At 43.4% G+C, this 18,316-nt stretch overlaps 1 pseudogene across 1 annotated transcript; it reads right to left on the bottom strand.

The window, feature by feature from the left end:
• Positions 1-14,521: 14,521 nt before the first annotated feature.
• On the bottom strand, positions 14,522-16,429 carry LOC307108097 (thioredoxin-dependent peroxide reductase, mitochondrial-like; annotated as a pseudogene). The gene is made up of 3 exons: positions 16,383-16,429; positions 15,418-15,540; positions 14,522-15,369 (listed from the first exon to the last, which is right to left on the bottom strand). The product of its transcript is annotated as a thioredoxin-dependent peroxide reductase, mitochondrial-like (transcript).
• Positions 16,430-18,316: the final 1,887 nt, after the last annotated feature.

The raw sequence follows: 18,316 nt of genomic DNA, 5'->3' as shown, positions 1-18,316 counted from the left end.
GCAGAGCATGTTCTCTATCCCCAGACCTTGACATGGAAAAGGGAAAATTTTAAATCAAAGTTTTGTACTACTAAAATATTAATATTCCACGTTTCAGAAGCCTGAGGAACAGGTGATGTCACTGGGCCACAATCTATGAAAAATCTTAGCAGAGCCCTAGCCAGTTTGGCTCAGTGGATAGAGTGTTGGCCTGCAGACTGAAGGGTCCCAGGTTCAATTCCGGCTAAGGGCGGCACATGCCAGGGTTGTGGGCTCGATCCCCAGTAGGGTGCATGCAGGAGGCAGCCGATCAATGATTCTCTCTCATGATTGATGTTTCTATCTCTCTCTCCCTCTCCCTTCCTCTCTGAAATAAAGAAATATATATATGATAGTAATACTTTCTTATACCTAAATATGTTGAGGATAAAATGCTGGTAGCCTTGACTAAAATTTAGAGACTTTTGCCCTATAAAGAGGGCCTAAAATGAGGAAAGTGTAATTTAACATATTTTGCCATGGGGGGAGATAGGGGAGTTGAAATAAAATTGTGGTTAATTATGCACATATGCACAAAATGACATAGTGGGCTTTGTATGGTTTACTGCCTACGAAGTACAGTACTAACAAAGAATGTAAAACAAGGTGTGAATCAGTAGCGTGGCCATGACTGTGAACTAACAGCACTGAGAAGATGCTTCCCTGGTCTCATAGGGTGAGTACGAGCTCATTTAAAGTCAGCAGCTTAGCTAGCAAGTTGTCTTCATGGTATATAATAAAAATTTCTGGATAAGAATAAGGAGATAAAACTTAAATCATAGTACATGGTACTACAAAAAGGTTTCTTATCTCACCTAATTTAAGATTCATAACTAAAGCCAGGCTTTAGTTATGAATCATCATGACCTCAGAATCTGAGCCAGCCACAGTCATTCAGCAATCTAATTTTATACTCAGTGGGCTGGAATAGGTTTTATCATTCTGGAAATGTTCTGGTTCATCCAGGAAACACTGGTTCTTGTATTTTATCTTCTTAAATAGAGAATAGAGTAGTAGTGATCATGCCGATGAAGATTGAGTTCATTTAATGGTTTTAAAATGTAGATTTTAAAAAATTTGCTAATGAGAATAATCCTCTTTAGTTATTTTGCCAGATGCTTGGTAACAACTCTTCTCTAGTATAATTTATCCTGAGATATTTGTTTCTTAAAGTTTTTCTGATTAAGAGAATCAGAAATACTTAGAATGCAATTTATATTCCTTTCTGATTTAGATTGATCCACAGCACAGACTGAGTTAGAGTTAACTCCTAAATTTTAATTTTATGCTATCTTTTTCAAATTTTTGTGTATACTTAATATTCCCATCCTATAACTTGGTTTTATTCTGATGCAATACTATTCAGCATATGGATAACTAATGACATAAGAATGTTCCATAACTTTTTAAAAGAGTTATATTAGAGTTCTGGTCAAGATGGCAGTGTGGCTAAATGTAGCACTTGGAACCTCCCACAACCACATCAGAATTACAGCTAAGATACAAAACAACCATCCCAGAAACTGCCTGAAATCTAGCTGAGGAGAAGTTCTACAACAAAGACCACAGAGAAGAAGCCACATCAAGATTGGTAAAAGGGGCTGAGATGTGGAACCAGCTGGTCCCACACCCATGGGTTGCAGATAAAAGTCAAGAGGGCTAGCTTAACTGCAGAGGTCCGCACTGAGGAGTGAGGGGTCTCAGCCCCATACTAGGCCCCCCAGCTGAGATTTCCCAGCTCAGGGAGTGGGAAGGCTGCACTACTGGGCCTTGTAAGATACTTACTACATAAGGTCATTCTACCAAGACTGAGAGATGTAGCAGCTCCACCTATAACAAACACATGGAGGCAACCAAAACGAGGAGACAAAGAATCATGCTGAAAATGAAAGAATAGAACAAAACTCTAGAAAAAGAACTTAATAAAATGGAGACAAGCAATCTACCAGATGGAGAGTTCAAAACACTGGCTATAAGGATGTTCATTGATTTCACTGAAAATTTCAACAAAGATGTATTAAACATAAAAATGAAAGTAGAAAACATAAAAAAGAACCAGTCAGAAATGAAGGATACATTAACTGATATAAGGAACACATTACAGTAGAGTAGATGAAGCAGAGGATCAGACCAGCAATTTGGAAGATAAGGAAAAAGAAAATAATCAGAACAGCAAAAAGAAAAGAATTCCAAAAAAAGTGAGGATAGTTAAAGAGCTTCTGGGACAACTTCAAGCACACCAACATTCATTCATGAGGGTGCCAGAAGGAGAAGAGAGAATCCAAAGAATTGAAAATCTATTTGCAAAAATAATGACTGAAAACTTCCCTAACCTGGTGAAGGAAATAGACATATAAGTCCAGGAAATGCAGAGTCCCAAACACAGGAACCCAAAGAGGCCCATACCAAGACACATCATAATGAAAATATCAAAGGTTAAAGACAAAGACAGAATCTTTAAAAAGAAGCAAGAAAAATGCAGCTAGTTACCTACAAGAGAGTTCCCTTAAGACTGTCAGCTGATTTCTCAACAGAAAATTGCAGACCAGAAGGGATTGGCACAAAATATTCCAATTGATGAAAAGCAAGGATGTACAACCAAGATTACTTTACACAGTAAAGCTATAATTTAGAATCAAAGGACAGATAAAGAGCTTCCAAGACAAGAAACAGCTAAAGGAGTTTATCGCCACCACAACATTATTACAAAAAATGTTAAATAGTCTTCTTTAAGAAGAAGAAAAAATAATAAATGATCAAAAATATGAATAAGAAAATAGCAATAAATGTATTAAAAAAGAATTATGTATCAAGGTTCTGGCCCTTCTGTAGATATATGAGTAATACATTTGCAAATGGAGTGATTAATTATACTAAACTCCAGATTAAAAAATGAGCCCCAGCCCTGGCAGCTTTGGCTCAGTCGTTGGAGCATCAGCCCGTGGACTGAAGTGTCCTGTGTTCGATTCCAGTCAAAGGCACATACCTTGGTTGCCCACTTGATCCCCAGCCCAGGTCAGGGCACGTGTTGGAGGCAACCAATTGATGTATTTCTCTCACATTGATATTTTTCTCTGTGTCTCTCACCCTTCTTTCCACTCTGTCTAAAAAAAAAATCAATGGAAAAAATAGCCGGGGGTGAGGATTAACAAAACAACAACAAAAAAAAGAAGCACATTCATAATTACATAAAACATCTGCATACTTTGAATGAGGACTTTGGGTAGAAGAAGAAAATAAAGACTATAGTTAGAGAATTGGGTGTATGTGGATAAGATTGCTAAGGAAAAGTGAACTGGGAGCAATCCCCTGGATTAAATAAAAAGCGTCTAACACTTATGTTGATGAAAAAGGGGTTCTATGGGGAATATCCTCACAGGGTGACCTGATCATAAATTCCTAACTGGGCAGGTCGTGGTGGGTAGTCATGCCCAGACCTGTAAAGTTTTTAGGGAAACGTTCCAAGCCAGCCCTGTCCATTATTCTTGTGCATCTAAGTGAACACACCTTTGAAATACCAGAAGTAATACCCCTCAAAAGGGGCATCAACCTTCAAAAGATCACATAATCTTGTTAACTAGTCTGTAATCCCATCCCCATCTTGCTTCTTTCCACCTCCATGTAATCTTCCTTACACCCTCTCCTTAATTTCAAATGCATAAAAGAAGCTGTAAAACTGTTATTTTTATAGAGCATTTGAGATCTTGCTTCTTGGCATATATTGTCTGTTTGGCTCAAATAACCTCTTATGAAAAAATCTCTACAGGCTTGGATGTTCCTTATATCAACAATTATATAGATCTGAAATCATATAGTCCTTTTAAAAAATATTGTTTAAACTCTCCACCACAAAGCTGCACAGAGTAGAATACTATGGCTGAAGCAGAAACACAAGAAGGATAAGAATACCCTTCCAGCCAATTATCTGCTCTTTTTCCCTTGCAGTGCCCCAGAAATATTGCTAAATAACGTGAATTAAAAATTTATTATTCAGTTTATTGTCACAATCTTATAAGCTTATCTGAAGCAATTTTTAAAATTCTTTTTTATAAAAATTATGACTCATCAGAGCTTTTAGAAGTGCCTCTTAAAGATGATGAGGTCAAAATAATTTTGATGTTTATTAATAACTAGAGGCCCAGTGCACAAAATTCATGCACTTGGGGAGGGGGTCCCTCAGCCTGGCCTGTGCCCTCTTGCAGTCTGGGAGTCCTGGGGGGATGTCTGACTGACAGCTTAGTGGCCCTAAACTGTCAGTCGGACATCCTTAGCATTGCCACGGAGGTGGGAGAGGCTCCCACCACTGCCGCTGTGCTTGCCAGCCATGAGCCTAGCTTCTGGCTGAGTGGCGCTGCCCCTGTGGGAGCACACTGACCACCAGGGGGCAGCTCCTGCATTGAGTGTCTGCCCCCTGGTGGTCAGCATGCATCATAGTGACTGGTCATTCCACCATTTGGTCATTTGCATAGTAGCCTTTTATTATGTAGGATACGCTGTAGATGAGGCCCCCTAGAATCATAAGAAATACAAAAAATTCACTGTTAACTCATTCTCTAATTGCCCCCACTTAAAATCAAATTGCACCCCCCCCCAAAAAAGATGTGTGCTGCACCTTGGGAACCAGTGGGCTTGACACTTTTCCTCTCTGAGCTTCATTTCTGAATACATAGGCATATACCATGGGAATTGTAATCTCTTCTCCGCCTACTTCACTGGGTTGTCATGAGGAGGTTCTGAGCTAATAAGCCTAGAAATGTTTCATCAAGTAAGTGATGTCAGAACGGAAAGGGACTGTTATTTTTAAGCTCATGGGTACTCTCACAGGTAGCAGGTGCTGATTAGGGGAGGAGGGCATGATTGTTTCCTGGGACTGTAGCTATGGAAGCTTTGCAGAGGGTTCTGCAGGCCTCAGAGGGGCGGGCTCTCCCAGCAGCTCTGTAGCGGTGGTCATCCCTGGAGGCACTGGCGGGGGGCAGGGCATTGGGGGGTGCTAGGGGGACGGTAAGGCTGAAGGGAGAGTAACTGTCAAACCTTCCTGCTTGGCACCATTCTTTAAATTGTATGTGGCTGTTTCGCAGCTGTACCTGCTCAGGGCAGGGTTCCAATCTCCTGGAGCGGGGTGGGGGCTGGGCCAGGGCGGAGCCAGGCTGGCTAGGAGGGTGGGTTTAGCCACGCCCCCAATGAGGTTCAGCGCGCTTCCCCTGCAGAGATGGCACTGCTACTGTGTCGCGGGGGGGCGGGGGGGGGTCTGACCCTGGGGGGCTGCTCAGGCCTGCCTCCACCCAGGTCTGGAGTTGTAGGGAGGAGAGGCATGCCCAGCCCCAGTGTAGGATGCCCGGCAGCAGTGGGCCATGGGCCCCGGTGCCTTGGGGGCACTGAAGGGTCATTGCCGGCGTGCTATTGTTGTGGGCGCCCCTGGTCCGGGTGGCAGAGAAAGAGATCAGGAGTCGGAGGTTTGGGATGCAGCTACTGCCGAGGCTGGGTCTTCTCCCTGTCCAGTCAGCCTCCCTATCCCCCTGGGGGTGCAGAGGCTGGGGTAGGGTGTCTGTCCGTCCCCCCAGGGGTGCGGGGGCTGGGGTAGGGTGTCCATGCAGAGGGATTGAAAGAGCTCCCCGTGGCTGCTTCCTCTTCCTTCTTTGCAGTCCGGGCTCCTGTCAGGCACTCTCCTCAGACCCCCAGGATCTTGGCTCCAGCTGCCCGCCCCCTGCTGTGCTGCGTATCCTCCTGCTGGTCTGTCAATATGCAAATTGGCCGTTACTGGGACACCGTAATGGACAATTAGCATATTACCTCTTTATTTGTATAGATGTTTAAAAGATCAAACCCATAAAACTTGAAATAAAGTAGCATTCTATGTGTAAATGTGTTAATACCTTAGAATTAAGAGTGGAATTGGATTGAAGCATGTTGTCACTGAAACTACAGGTATAAAATGACATAGAACCTCACAGACAGACACTAAACAGGATTAACAATTCTCCACGACACGTATAGGAAACTGATTATTGCCAAAGATATTGCAGGTTGTCTGGAAGTCCAGGTCTCTCTGTTGAATTAATGTTTCTGTTATTTAACCTATTTATATCCTGCCTAATGAATAAAGTGATTTGGATTTAAAGTAGTTACAAGAGGAATAATTGAGTAAATTAGCTAAGATCTAAAAGTAGGCAAAATATGGTACACCCATGGAGATATCATTCCTTAAAATAATTCATGAGGTCCTATATCGTTTTCAGAATTGAAATAAAAATTAGGATGAGTTTACAGATGTCTAACATAAGAAGGAAAAGCAATTATGTTAATAATAGTGTCCATGGCAAAGTACTACCTTCTCAGTGCTTACAGTGCAACCTGTGAGATCAATGCTTAAGTATGCAATTTCAATCTGTTGCTTAGATATTTTGATAAATTGGTCAAAACATGTGACCTGGTGTAGTACAGCATAGGAAACAATGGCATGCACTGGAATGCTATTGGAGTAATCAAGATAACCCGGGGAATTATAGTGGGGATAGAGAGATACTGTATTAAAGAGGTAGCATTTACAAAATTTGTATGAAACATGAAGAAAAAGAAGGAACCGAGAAAAAAGAACACTACATCTTTGGTAGATAGCACCATTCTCTAAGATTAAGAAACAGGAGGAGGAATGTGTTTTGAGGGAGAAGAGGTGAGTACATTTTGGACAAATAGAGTTTGAGGCTGTGTAGGAAAAATAGAACTATTTCTGGAATTAAGTATATTTTTCCCCATGGGTGTTCTGAAAGTGTGTCATCCAGGTAGACACCTTAGAGGGTTGGGCTGTGGATAATTTTCTTCTCAAATTTTTTGGATTATTATATTGCAAACTTCTTCCCTTTGGGAATTAATGGGAATGCTATTTCTACCTCTGGTGTCAGCCTTGTAATTACTCCTTCCCAGGAGAAGTGATTTATCTGGTTGGTAGAATGACAAGAATCTCAGAGCACTTGGTATTCTTCCTCCATTATTAAGGGTGGAGGTGGTAAAGATGACTGTTTCTATGTTGTTTTCCCTTTTCCCTTTTAGGCTAGCTTTTGGCCACAGATAATTTCTCATGAAACTAGGTTTCATAAAATAACCAGGTGTCCAACATTGTTCCAATTAATAATGACTGCATTGTGGGTTATTTTTAGGTAGCTATTGGAGAGTAAAGTTTTAGACTCCAAGACAGATAATATTGAACAAAAGCTTGATTGGGAGATCTGCTATTTTGATCCTAAATTGAAAATAGTGTCTGTTAAGTAAGGTTCATGGATATTTGTGGTTATTGTTAAAGGTATACATACTGGATTCTATTCCAGATCTATTTTATCTGGATTTCTGTGGCTAGAGTTGGGAAATACGCATTTTCACTATTTCTTCAGTAAAATCTAAGTACCTTAACATTGAGAGACAGTTACCAAAATGCTACTCTAGACCTTTTTGAGTACAATGTATACCATTCCTTCTTCTAAATACCCCAAATTCATCCCAATGAGAGAGTGTGTTTGGGTTCTTTGGGGGTTAAAATTGCACCCCTATTACTACAAGGTCTTGAAGATTTGAAATATAGACATAAAAATCAGATTGGCATTAAAATATGTTTTCTTTCTGGGAAAACTAGATAAGATAAAAAGCTGCAAAAATAATGATTTCTGCCCTGGCTGGTGTGGCTAGTTGGCTGGAGCATCATCCCATACACTGAAAGATCATGGGTTCGATTCCTGGTCAGGGTATAAACATCGGTTGTGGGTTCAATCCTTGGTCAGAGTGCCTACAGGAAGAAACCAAACTGTGTTTCTTTCTAACATCTATGTTTCTCTCTTTCCCTCTCAAGAACCTAGATGCCAAATTGGTCTCCTCTGGGTGAAGTGGGAATGTGGAGAATGAATGGCCAAAGTCTAAATTAAATAAGAAGACACACACAGACACACACACACACACACACACACACACACACACACACACACACATACAAACACACACACACCACATTTAAACATTTTAAAAAACGAAAACCATAAAGTGTGGTTTCCTATGACACATCAGAGATTATCTAGCCTCCACTGAAGTCAGAGTGATGAGGGAGAAAAAAGAAGCATCAGAGAAAGAGGCAAGGGTTGGTCACCCCATTGCTCCCTCCTCTGGACCCTACTTTTTCCTGGATTTTCATCTCTTACACTCAAAACAATATTGCAGGAGTCAGCACGTGCAGGCATAAAATGTGGCTACTTACAAATCCCTCTCACTGGGATGTCTCGCTCAACACACTACCATTTTCATATGTCAGTTCTTCCTCTACAATTGAGTTAAAGATTAAAGACACAGGAAAAGAAGCACAGTAACAAGAACAAGATTTTATTTATATCCTATATATGCATAATCTGGGCCCACTGAGGCAAATGGGTGGGGTATCCTGACAGTTTCCTCACTAGAGAAAACTGGTCCAGAGCTTGGGTTGGCCAAGTTAACCATCTAGCCAGGAATAGCACAGTTGATATATGCAGCAATCTTAGATTCTCCCCACTAGTCTCAAGTCCAGTGTACTCAAATGGGCTCATTTGCCCCTCACTTTCAAACAACCGCCACTCCTCCCCAGCACACACACACACAAACCCCTGAGGTCTGTCCCTCTGGCTGATGTCAGAACATGAGCAGGTTAAGCTTCACTTAATGGGACTAAGCTCCTTTTCAGTGCAGCAAAGTCCATGTATGAATACACACAGTTTGCATAGGAAGATCTGTTCCTAACTTATCGAGATTTGTGATAAAATTGCTTGGTGGATCTTATGAATCCCTGGGCAGGTGCCCGGAATGCAAAGCTAACATTCGCCATGCCCAGAGCACAGGCACAGCTGCTCTGAGTAGGAACTTCCAAACACAGTCCTGGCTCCTCCAAACGGAGAGGGGTACCCTAACTTGAGGTTTGGAGGCAGGTGTTTTTGACTAAGAGTAGCAGTTTCTCTCTAAAAATGCTTGGTGCTACCCCCCACAGCACTCCTGTTTTGGTCAGGGGAGCCCAGGTACGCTGTATGAATGAGGGTCCCTAGACATATCCAGTCATTGCAGGTTTTGCGTTTCCCCCCATCACTTAACCTGTGGTCTGCATCGTTGGGCTGCAAGCGATCTGATGGCACCTGGTGACACAGTGGCCTCTCATTAGGTGAGACTTTGTCCCCTGGGAGTGTACCACCTGTGTAATGGCCAAGTGGGTCCCAGCTGTGCTGACGGAAGGTGGAAATAAAAGGTCTTCCCATCATGGGAGGGATGTTATACCCCCCACATAGCATCATCGGGATGCTGCATAGGTGGGTTCCAGGTGCTGGGAAATAAAGTCCAACTACAAGAGTGTCTAAACTCAGGGGCTGGTGCTAGGACTTTCATCAGTGCTGGCTGTGGTGTAGGCAGGAGAGCCCCTGTGGACTGATAAAGGGTGGAAACAGACATGTCTTGTGACAAACCTTTATTCTGCATGGTGGTGGCTGTTCCCAGTGTAGGAGGTTTCCTATGTCCAGGTGGGCCCCAGGTGCACTGATGGCAAGTGTGAGCACTAGTACCTGTAAGCATGGGCATGATGTTATCCTCTCCCATCACCACACCGCCTGTGTTCTGGACAGGTGGCTTCCAGGGGACCATATTTAAGGCAGAGCCAGCAGTGTACCTAAGCCCTGGTGTGGCGCATGCTCCTCCTCCTGCAGCAGTCAGGCTGCGTCAGGGTGGGTCCCTGGTTACATGGCCAACATGAGATATAGAAGCGGTGCTCCTTAAGGCCACCTCTAAGGTTGATGCTATGTATCCTTGTGAATAAGTGGGGCCGGGGGTGGACAAAAAGACTCTTATCCAGCCTAGACCTCTCAGCTCTTTCAACTACTACTTTTAAAAAGATGATCTAAAGTAGGCTGAGATGTCAAATTGGCAGGTACCTTGGCTGTGATAGTGGAAAGGACAGCCACAGAGGTGTTGGGCTGGCAGTAAAAACAGGGGTACTGGTAGAAGGGACTTGGAGAGGGGTGTATAAGACAAAAGGAGGGGGGAAATCTCAGAAATGTCAGTGAATTCTTTTGGCAGGAAGGTAGCTGGGAGGAGAAGGTTGAGGCCCTAGGATGTGTGAGGAGGTCAGAAATAGGACATATCTACATTAATAAAAGAGAAATATGTAAATTGACCATACCTTCATGACACCCACCAGCCAATCAGGAGGGAATATGCAAATTAGCAGGACAAAGATGTTGGCGGCCCCACTCCCCAGGCGCTCCAGGCGCAGAGCAGCCAGGCAGGGCAGGACGCTTGCTATGAAGGGGTGGGTGGAGGGTGGAGGGAGCAATAGGAGCTGCGCTCCAGCCAGAGTGAAGCGAAGACTGCAGACTCTGGCCGGAGTCAGGGAGAAGCCTGCAGACTCCAGCCGGAGTCAGCGAAGACTCCAGCAGGAGCGAAGGCAGAAGGCAGCAGCCAGAGCGAAGGCCTGGGTCCCGGGTGCCGGAGGAAAACCGGTGCCGGCAGCCAGGGGAAGGAAGGCCTATTGGACGAATCTTCGTGCAACGGGCCTCTAGTTGTAGTTATAATGGAATAAGATTAACCTGCATTCTCATGAAGTGGAATTTCCAAAATATGATTAGAACTAAGAGAATCATTGTGAGCAGCAAGAGCAGAGTGAGGGACTTTATCTGTTTCCTGTACAATATTTGGTGTCAGGGAAGGTAAAGGGACAAACAGGTTCTGGGGAGAGGCAATGTGGTCAGCCAAGTTGGCAGTAGTATCAAGGACCTGTCCAATTTGAGTGGCCAGGGGCAGGGTGTTTGCAACCACTCAGTCAGATGGAGAGAAAGAAGGGACAGGCTGAGTGGTGCTGCAGTAGGCCATGACTTCTGTTTTGTCCTCCAAGGTCTTTTTACTCTGACACAGTGTTCTCCAAGGTGCCCAGGTTTCTGTCAACAGCAAGGCAAGGCGGCTTAAGATGTGGGGGCAGGTCACCTTGATCCCACAGCAGTGGTGGCAGCAGTAGCAAAAGCGGCATGAACATTTTGCATTTGCAGGGCTTCCTGCTGCAAAGTTGCTCGTTGTTGGGAGTAGCATCTCCTTACCCAATGTTAGTGAACCTGGAAAGCTAGGTGGATGGTCTTCACCCAGCACTGACTGTGGGGAGCAGAGCGGGGTTGGGTCAGTGTTCAGGGGAGGCAGGACATCTCTCACAGGGCTGTATGAGCTTGTGACCAACTGACCGTCAGAGGAGGAGCACGTGGGAGACATCTCAAGCTGTCTTGGGGGTGCGTAGGATTGAGGTCCAGAGGCCCAGGACTGCGCATATGGGAAGTGAAGACTTGTTCTCAGGGGCCTAGATGTCAGTGGTGGCTCCCCACTGCTCTGAAGCTTATTCCAATCATCCTGTCTGTGGTCTCTATGGGATCCTCTTCGTTCTTTGCCATCCGTTTTAAGGGCTCTTCTTGGACTTTCACCTCCATCTCCTTTGGGCAATGGAGTGGGATGGTCCAGGCTTCACAATCTTGACTACCTGCTCTGGTGGTGAAAGTGGGAGAGAAAATCTGTGCCCTGGAGGAGGGATATTAATGGTGCTCAAGTGTCCAAACATCATGGAACTAGGAGCAGACAGGGCAGGCTTCTTTGGAGGGTCCTTCCAATTCACCAAGGGAGGGTCCCCAGAGGAGAACACCTGGGCTGCCGGAGAGGACACCGAATCTTTGGCTGGATGCAAAGGCCAGATGGTAAAGGTGCAGGATCCTGGTGGAACAGCCTGTGACCAGACCCAAGGGCAGGTGCCAGAGCAGCGGGTCGGTACTGTCCATGTGGGCACCATCACAGCCAACAGGGTAAACCACTGGATGACAGCCACCAGGCAAGGGACAGTGGCGGCGAAATGACAGACAAAACATAGAAAGCCAATTGCCCATCTGGAGCCAGTTGTGCACCAAACGAACCTGAGAATAGAGTAGAAACGGGGAGGGTTTCTCCTTTGCTTCCCACTCTTGCACTCTGGCACGCACTGAACTAACTTCAGCCAGGAGCTTCTGATGTCTCCATGGCAACGGCAATGGAGAAAGGTGCACAGGGAAAGTCCCGCCCTGGAAGAGAGAGATCAAAGAGCAAGGGGCCAACTATTGGCCAACCCCTTCATGACTTCCCAGCACCGGGACCTCCAGCTGTGGGTAGCAGCTGTGTGGCACCTGATGTCCCTTCACGTGGACTCTGTCAGACCATGGAGGCGGCCCCATCTTCCCGACCTCACCCTGTCTGACCTCCGGCTCTGCAGGTGCTTTGGCACTTTCCCAGGGACCAGGAGGCCAGAGTCTGCTCAAAGCCAGTGCTGGAGCCACCCAGATCCTGCCTGGTTGTGGCCTGCCTCCTTGGGGACCTCCCCAGCTTCCCTGTGAGGCCTGGAGTCAGGTGCACTTTCTCCATGGCCGCCTTGGCCCCCAGCCTCACCAGCCAGGTGTGAAAGTGGGGAGCACGGAGCCCTGACCTGACTGAGTGCTGCATGCCGCCACAGTCCTTCTTGGAAGGCAAGTTATTTCTTCACTTCTTTTTAGAAACTTGGTAAAACAACTTTTAAACCTAAGACCATTCCTCAGCTCATACAGTTAGTAGCTGCTTGGTCAGGATTCAAACCCAGCTTGTGATCACAGAGCTCCTGCTCTGGACTGCGGAGTTTCCTTATGGTATATTCATTGTATGTCTTCCTCCCTCCCTCCCTCCCTTCCTTTCTTCCTTCCTTTCTTTCTTCCTTCCTTCCTTCCTTTGTAGTCCATAGGGTACTTGGCACTGTTTCATACCTAAAATTATCGTAGGCCTTGCCCAATAAGAGGTCCTTAGTTCAACTCAGAAATTAATCATACTGGCTTCTAGTGCCAGATGTAGGTCAAGGACTACCATTTTCAGCATAGCACCATCCCGTATTTCTAATTGAGACTTACAGTCCAGATTTTCTCCTTGGTCTAGTTTGAAGCATCCAAATATATAAAGATTATATTCTAGATAAATTGTGATTTATCCTGAAAGATATTAACCCGTGTGTTATTCCATATGGATTAGAAGCCACTTTCTCAAGCCTTCCTGGAATATGAATTGTAAGGACTCTCATTCATGTCTAGAAAGCAAATACATTATTTATTGCTAGTTAATAATGGAGCAATGTATTTTATTAAAGTAAGTGCAATACAAGTCGATCATTGTGAGCATGCCAGCTGGATCCACTCTTCACTATACATCATTGGTACCTAAATGTACTATAGATATTTTTATGCCCAAGAGAGGAGCTATATATACCCATGGGTGTCCAGGACAAGAAAGGAGCTGGGAGCTCCACCATGACAAGAAATATTTGAAAAATCCTGGCTTGCACATGACTTTATCTAGTTTGAATCTTGTTATTTTAGTTTACTTTATCAGTGTGTTTTTTTCACTTATGGGGCTGATATTGTGTATCATGCATATGACATGCAGGAGTTTCAGAACCAAGAATCATATAGATCAGTAAAAATATTTAAATATATATGTTTGGTTAAAAATCTATTTAAAATAGCATTGGACATAATTAATATATTACAAAGTTAGTTTTAGCCCTCCACTCACAAGATAACTTTTATAGTATGTCAAAGCAAATTTGAACTTTCATCCCGAACAAAAGGTTTTGCTTAGATCCAAATTCTGTTTGAAAAAAGGAAGAAACATTACATGCCCTTTTGAATCTCTTCAGAGGACATTTAGATATATATATATATATCTAGATATATATATATCCATGAATCTGTAATTTGGGCAGGGATCGTTTGGACAACTCTTTTTTTAAATATATTTATTTTTGCATTATATACTTTACATTGAGTGCTTCAGAAAATATAATTACAATGATTTCAAAGGGCAATCCCTGGATTAAATAACTAGTCTCTATCATTAATTTCAATCAATGTTTAGAAATGTATATAGACACTAAGTCAGCTAACGAATAAAATAAACAAAATAACTATCAAAACTACAAATCTCAGGGATGAGGAGAATACATGATCAGTTAAGTCACTTTGCCACTTCGTTTTTTCAAATACATGATCCACATTGTTTCAATCAAATACGTCTCCACTCCAAGAGTTAAAGTAGACCACTGATGCTAAAAACTTAAGGCTATGATCTTTGTTACCTTAAAAAATTCAGTTTAGTACAAAGAAATTCATAAAGAAAACTTCAGGACTCTTATCAGAGGCTTTTGGTAGTTGTCCTACACTGGTGTACACAGAGGTTCAGGTAAGGCTAAGGAGAGTGTTTCCCATTGAAGACATCATCAAAGAAACTGGTGAACTAGGCAGTCTATAAACTAGCTAGCCATCAAGGGTCTCTTCCACGCTCCGGCCCAATAAAGGACTCATATTAGTAACTAACCATGTTTTAAAAGCCTTAGCCAATGTTATAAAACAAAAACTCCCAAAATATTTAGAGTATTAGTTATGAATGCAAACATAATTGATTTTTGCCTTCTATACATAATTGTCTTGAAATGCTAAAAATGAGCTCCAACTGCGGTTCTTTTGAGGAGCTGCAGGTGCACGTGAGATGATCTGCTTGCCTTCTCAAAGTATTCTTCGGAAGGAGTCGGATGCGGCTTGATCGTTGGAGAATCCGGGGTCCAGCTTGCTGGGCAGACTTCTCCATGGACTTCCACAAACCGGGATGCTTTCACCAGGCGGAGGGTCTCTTCCACGCTCCGGCCCACTGGGAGTCATTGCCACTCACGTGCTTGGTGACTCCCTTGGGGTCAATGATGAAGAGACCTCTTAGTGCAACACCAGGACCTCCTCGCAGCGCACCGTGGTCTCGGGAAATCTGCTGAGTCAGATCTGACAGCAGTGCGATGTCCACGTGGCCCAAACCGCCCCTCTTCCTCCGTGTGTTGCTCCAGGCGAGATGGCTGAAGTGGGAATCCACGGAAACTGTGACAACTTCCCAGTTCACAGCATGAAACTCATCGGTTTGTCACTGAAAGCAGTGACTTCTGGAGGACACACAAAGGGGAAATCCAGAGGCTGGAAGAAGAGCACCAAATACTCCCCCTTAAAGTCACCAAGGCTTGGTTCTTTGAACTCTCCTTCAACAAGGGCTGTGCTCTTCACATAGGCTGCATGCTGGGTGGTGGCAGGGGCATGGGGAACTGTATGAGGAACGGGTGCTAAAACCAATTTTTCTCCACTGGAAGCAGACCACAGTACACCTGTCAAGCATGTTCTTCTTGAAGCAGCAGGCCTAAGGGCTTCAGAGGCAAAGGTGCCCCAAGGAATGGCACTCACATGTCCGCCAACCACAGCCCAGAACAACCATGGTCCCGAGCAACCTTCCCCCTGCGACCACCATCTTCAGTGCAGGCGGGAGCGCCTGGACAACTCTTTGTTCACACAGCACTTGCGGGAGCAGCACGGCCGGGTCTGAACGCTCTTTCGAGATGGTTCACTCCTGTACGAAGCAAGTTGTTGGCTATGTCTCTTCACAGGAACTTCCCCGGGGGCCACTTGCTCTTCCTCACAGCTGAATTTCAAGTCAAGCTTCAAAAATGACAGAAGATGGAAAATTAACCATCATTTTTTAGATCATTTGAGGAGACAGTTCAGTAAGGAGCAGAGACGTTGATGTGGTCTGTGCTCAGTGTGAACTGGGTACCCAACAGCATTCTTTATCAAATATAAGAAGTATTTATAGGATGAGTCCTGACACTACACCCTACCCCATCCCTCCATAAAACAGTTTCATGTGCATACAGTTACACTTCCGTAAACCGATTTGTGCTACACTGTCACACCTTCCTCAAAGCATATTTATAGTTTCATGACATTGCCTGTTACAATATTTATGCAGCAAAGGAGGTTTTTTTTTTTTTTTTTTTTTTTTTTTTTTTTTTTTTTTTTTTTAAGTTTTGTTTGACAAATGGTTCCTGTGATAGGCTTAGATTGGCTGGGTGGTACTACTGCAATTATACAGCCTTATTTGAGACTAGGGCAGAATGAAAATCCTGCCAGTGGTTATAAATTCAACTTTATATCTCATGATCTACTTAGTCTAGAAAAAGAGGAGCATGCATTCATGGGCAATAGCTAAGAGTTTGACCAGATGTTCAGAAATTGAAAGCAGATGGGCAAATGATATTATCTATGAATGTGCCCACATTGCAAGAAAGGTTGTGCCTCGTTTAAAACTCACCAAATTCTTTTCTGGATCAGAGTCTCTCAGTAATTGCATGGATAAAATGATTCATTCCATGTCAATTAGCCATATTCCTCAGGTACATCAGCGTTGACTAATAAGTTCTTTTAATAAATAGCTATGGTAACAGAGTTATCATTTATACTTCTACTTTAACATGGAATTCTCACCAAGCATCCGATATGTTGACATCAGCAATCAGCTCTGAGATCCGCATGTATTACTGTACCCAGAGCAAAATGAAAGGGAACTGGTGCAATATGGCTATACAGCCTCTATTGGCCAACAGAATGCAGCAGAATTGATGTGCCATTTCCAAGCTCACATACCAGAGAACCTTGCTTGTTTCTTTTATGTAATCTTGCCTCATTGCCATGTGCGCAATCCCAGGCTAGCCTGTTGGGGATTGAGAGACCATGTGGAGCAGAGAGGACCTTTCCCAGTTGAGGCCATCATAGACCAGCCTAACTTAGCCACCAGTAGCTGACTGCAAGTGCATATGTGAGATCAGCCAAGACTAAAAACCCAATCAGAGCCAAGCACAACTAGTGTACTAAGACTCATAAACTAATTTTTTTTTAAAAAAAATCTTTATTATTGAAAGTATTCCAGATGCTCCCCCCCCTCTTTTCCCATTGACCCCTTCCACTCCACCTCACTCCTGCTCCACCCCAGGCCTTCACATCACTACTGTCTGTGTCCATGGGTTATGTGTATATGCATATAAATTCTTTGGTTAATCTCTTCCCACCTCACCCCTTTCCCTCTGAGGTTCACCAGTCTGTTTCATACTTCTATGTCTCTGAATCTATTTTGTTCATCAGTTTATTTTGTTTATTAGTTTCCACATATAAGTGAGATCATGTGAAACTTGTCTTTCTCTGATGGGCTTATTTTGCTCAGCATAATACTCTTCATGTCCCTCCATGCTGTTTCAAAAGGTACAAGATCCTTCTCTTTTATAGCTGCATAATATTCCATGGTGTAAATGTAGCACAGCTTTTTATCCACTCATCTACTGATGGGCACTTGGGCTGTTTCCAGATCTTAGCTATTGTACATAGCACTGCTAAGAACATAGGGGTCATACATCCTTTCTGATTGGTGTTTAGAAATTCTTGGGATATATTCTTAGAAGTGGGATCACTGATTCAAACGGCAGTTCTATTTTTAATTTTTTGAGGAAGCACCACAGTTTTCCATAATGGCTGCATTCCCACCAGCAGTGTACCAGGATTCCCTTTTCTCCACATCCTCACCAGCACTTGTTTTTGGTTTGTTGATTGTAGCCCTTCTGGCAGGTGTGAGTGGATACCTCATTGTCATTTTAATTTGCATCTCTCAGATGATTAGTGACTCTGAGCATTTTTTCATTTTTTCATCTGTATGTCCTGTTTGGAGAAGTATCTATCTAGGTCCTTTGCCCATTTTTTAAATTGGGTTGTTTGTCTTCCTTTTGTTAAGTTGTATGAGTACATCTGATAAGGGATTAATTTCCAAATTATATGAAGAACTCAAACTATTTTTTTCTTTTAAACCATTCATTTTTAAAAATAAAACTATCTCTTTACTTGTTAAAGGTCTATTCATATTTTCTGTTTTCTTCTTTAAGTACTTGCTAGAATTCACCAGTGAAGCCATCTGGGCTGGGCTTTTCTTTCAAGGAGCACTGACATTTTTATTGTGTTGGTTTTTCCTCTGTTGTGTTCCAGCAGTTACAGTGGAGTTTTGTGATAAAAATGCTCTTCGATCAGTTAGGATCCCAACAGGAATTGAATGACCTACTGAGTAGGCCCTACTCTATTTAAGATAATTCAAGGAATGTTTAATGAAGGTCAGACTTAGCAGGTCTGGTCAGGTAGGGGGACCTTAAGGGATAGTTTAGTTGCCCAGGTCTAGCAACACAGGATTTTTTACCCTAAAACTGAAAGGGTCAAGAGGATAAAGTATTTACTGGAACCTGGAAGAAGAGAAGAGCTGTGTCCTCCTTACAAGGGACGTCGTCATCCCAAGGAAACCAAACAGAAAGGGATCCTCAACTTTACTTTCATCCTTCTGTTTTTTTGTGTTTTTTTTTAAAACACATCTTGAGATTGAATCCAAT

Source organism: Cnephaeus nilssonii (assembly GCF_951640355.1).
Source record: "Cnephaeus nilssonii genome assembly, chromosome: 12".
Classification (NCBI taxonomy): Eukaryota; Metazoa; Chordata; class Mammalia; order Chiroptera; family Vespertilionidae; genus Cnephaeus; species Cnephaeus nilssonii.
This window is presented reverse-complemented; position numbering and strand designations above follow the sequence as displayed.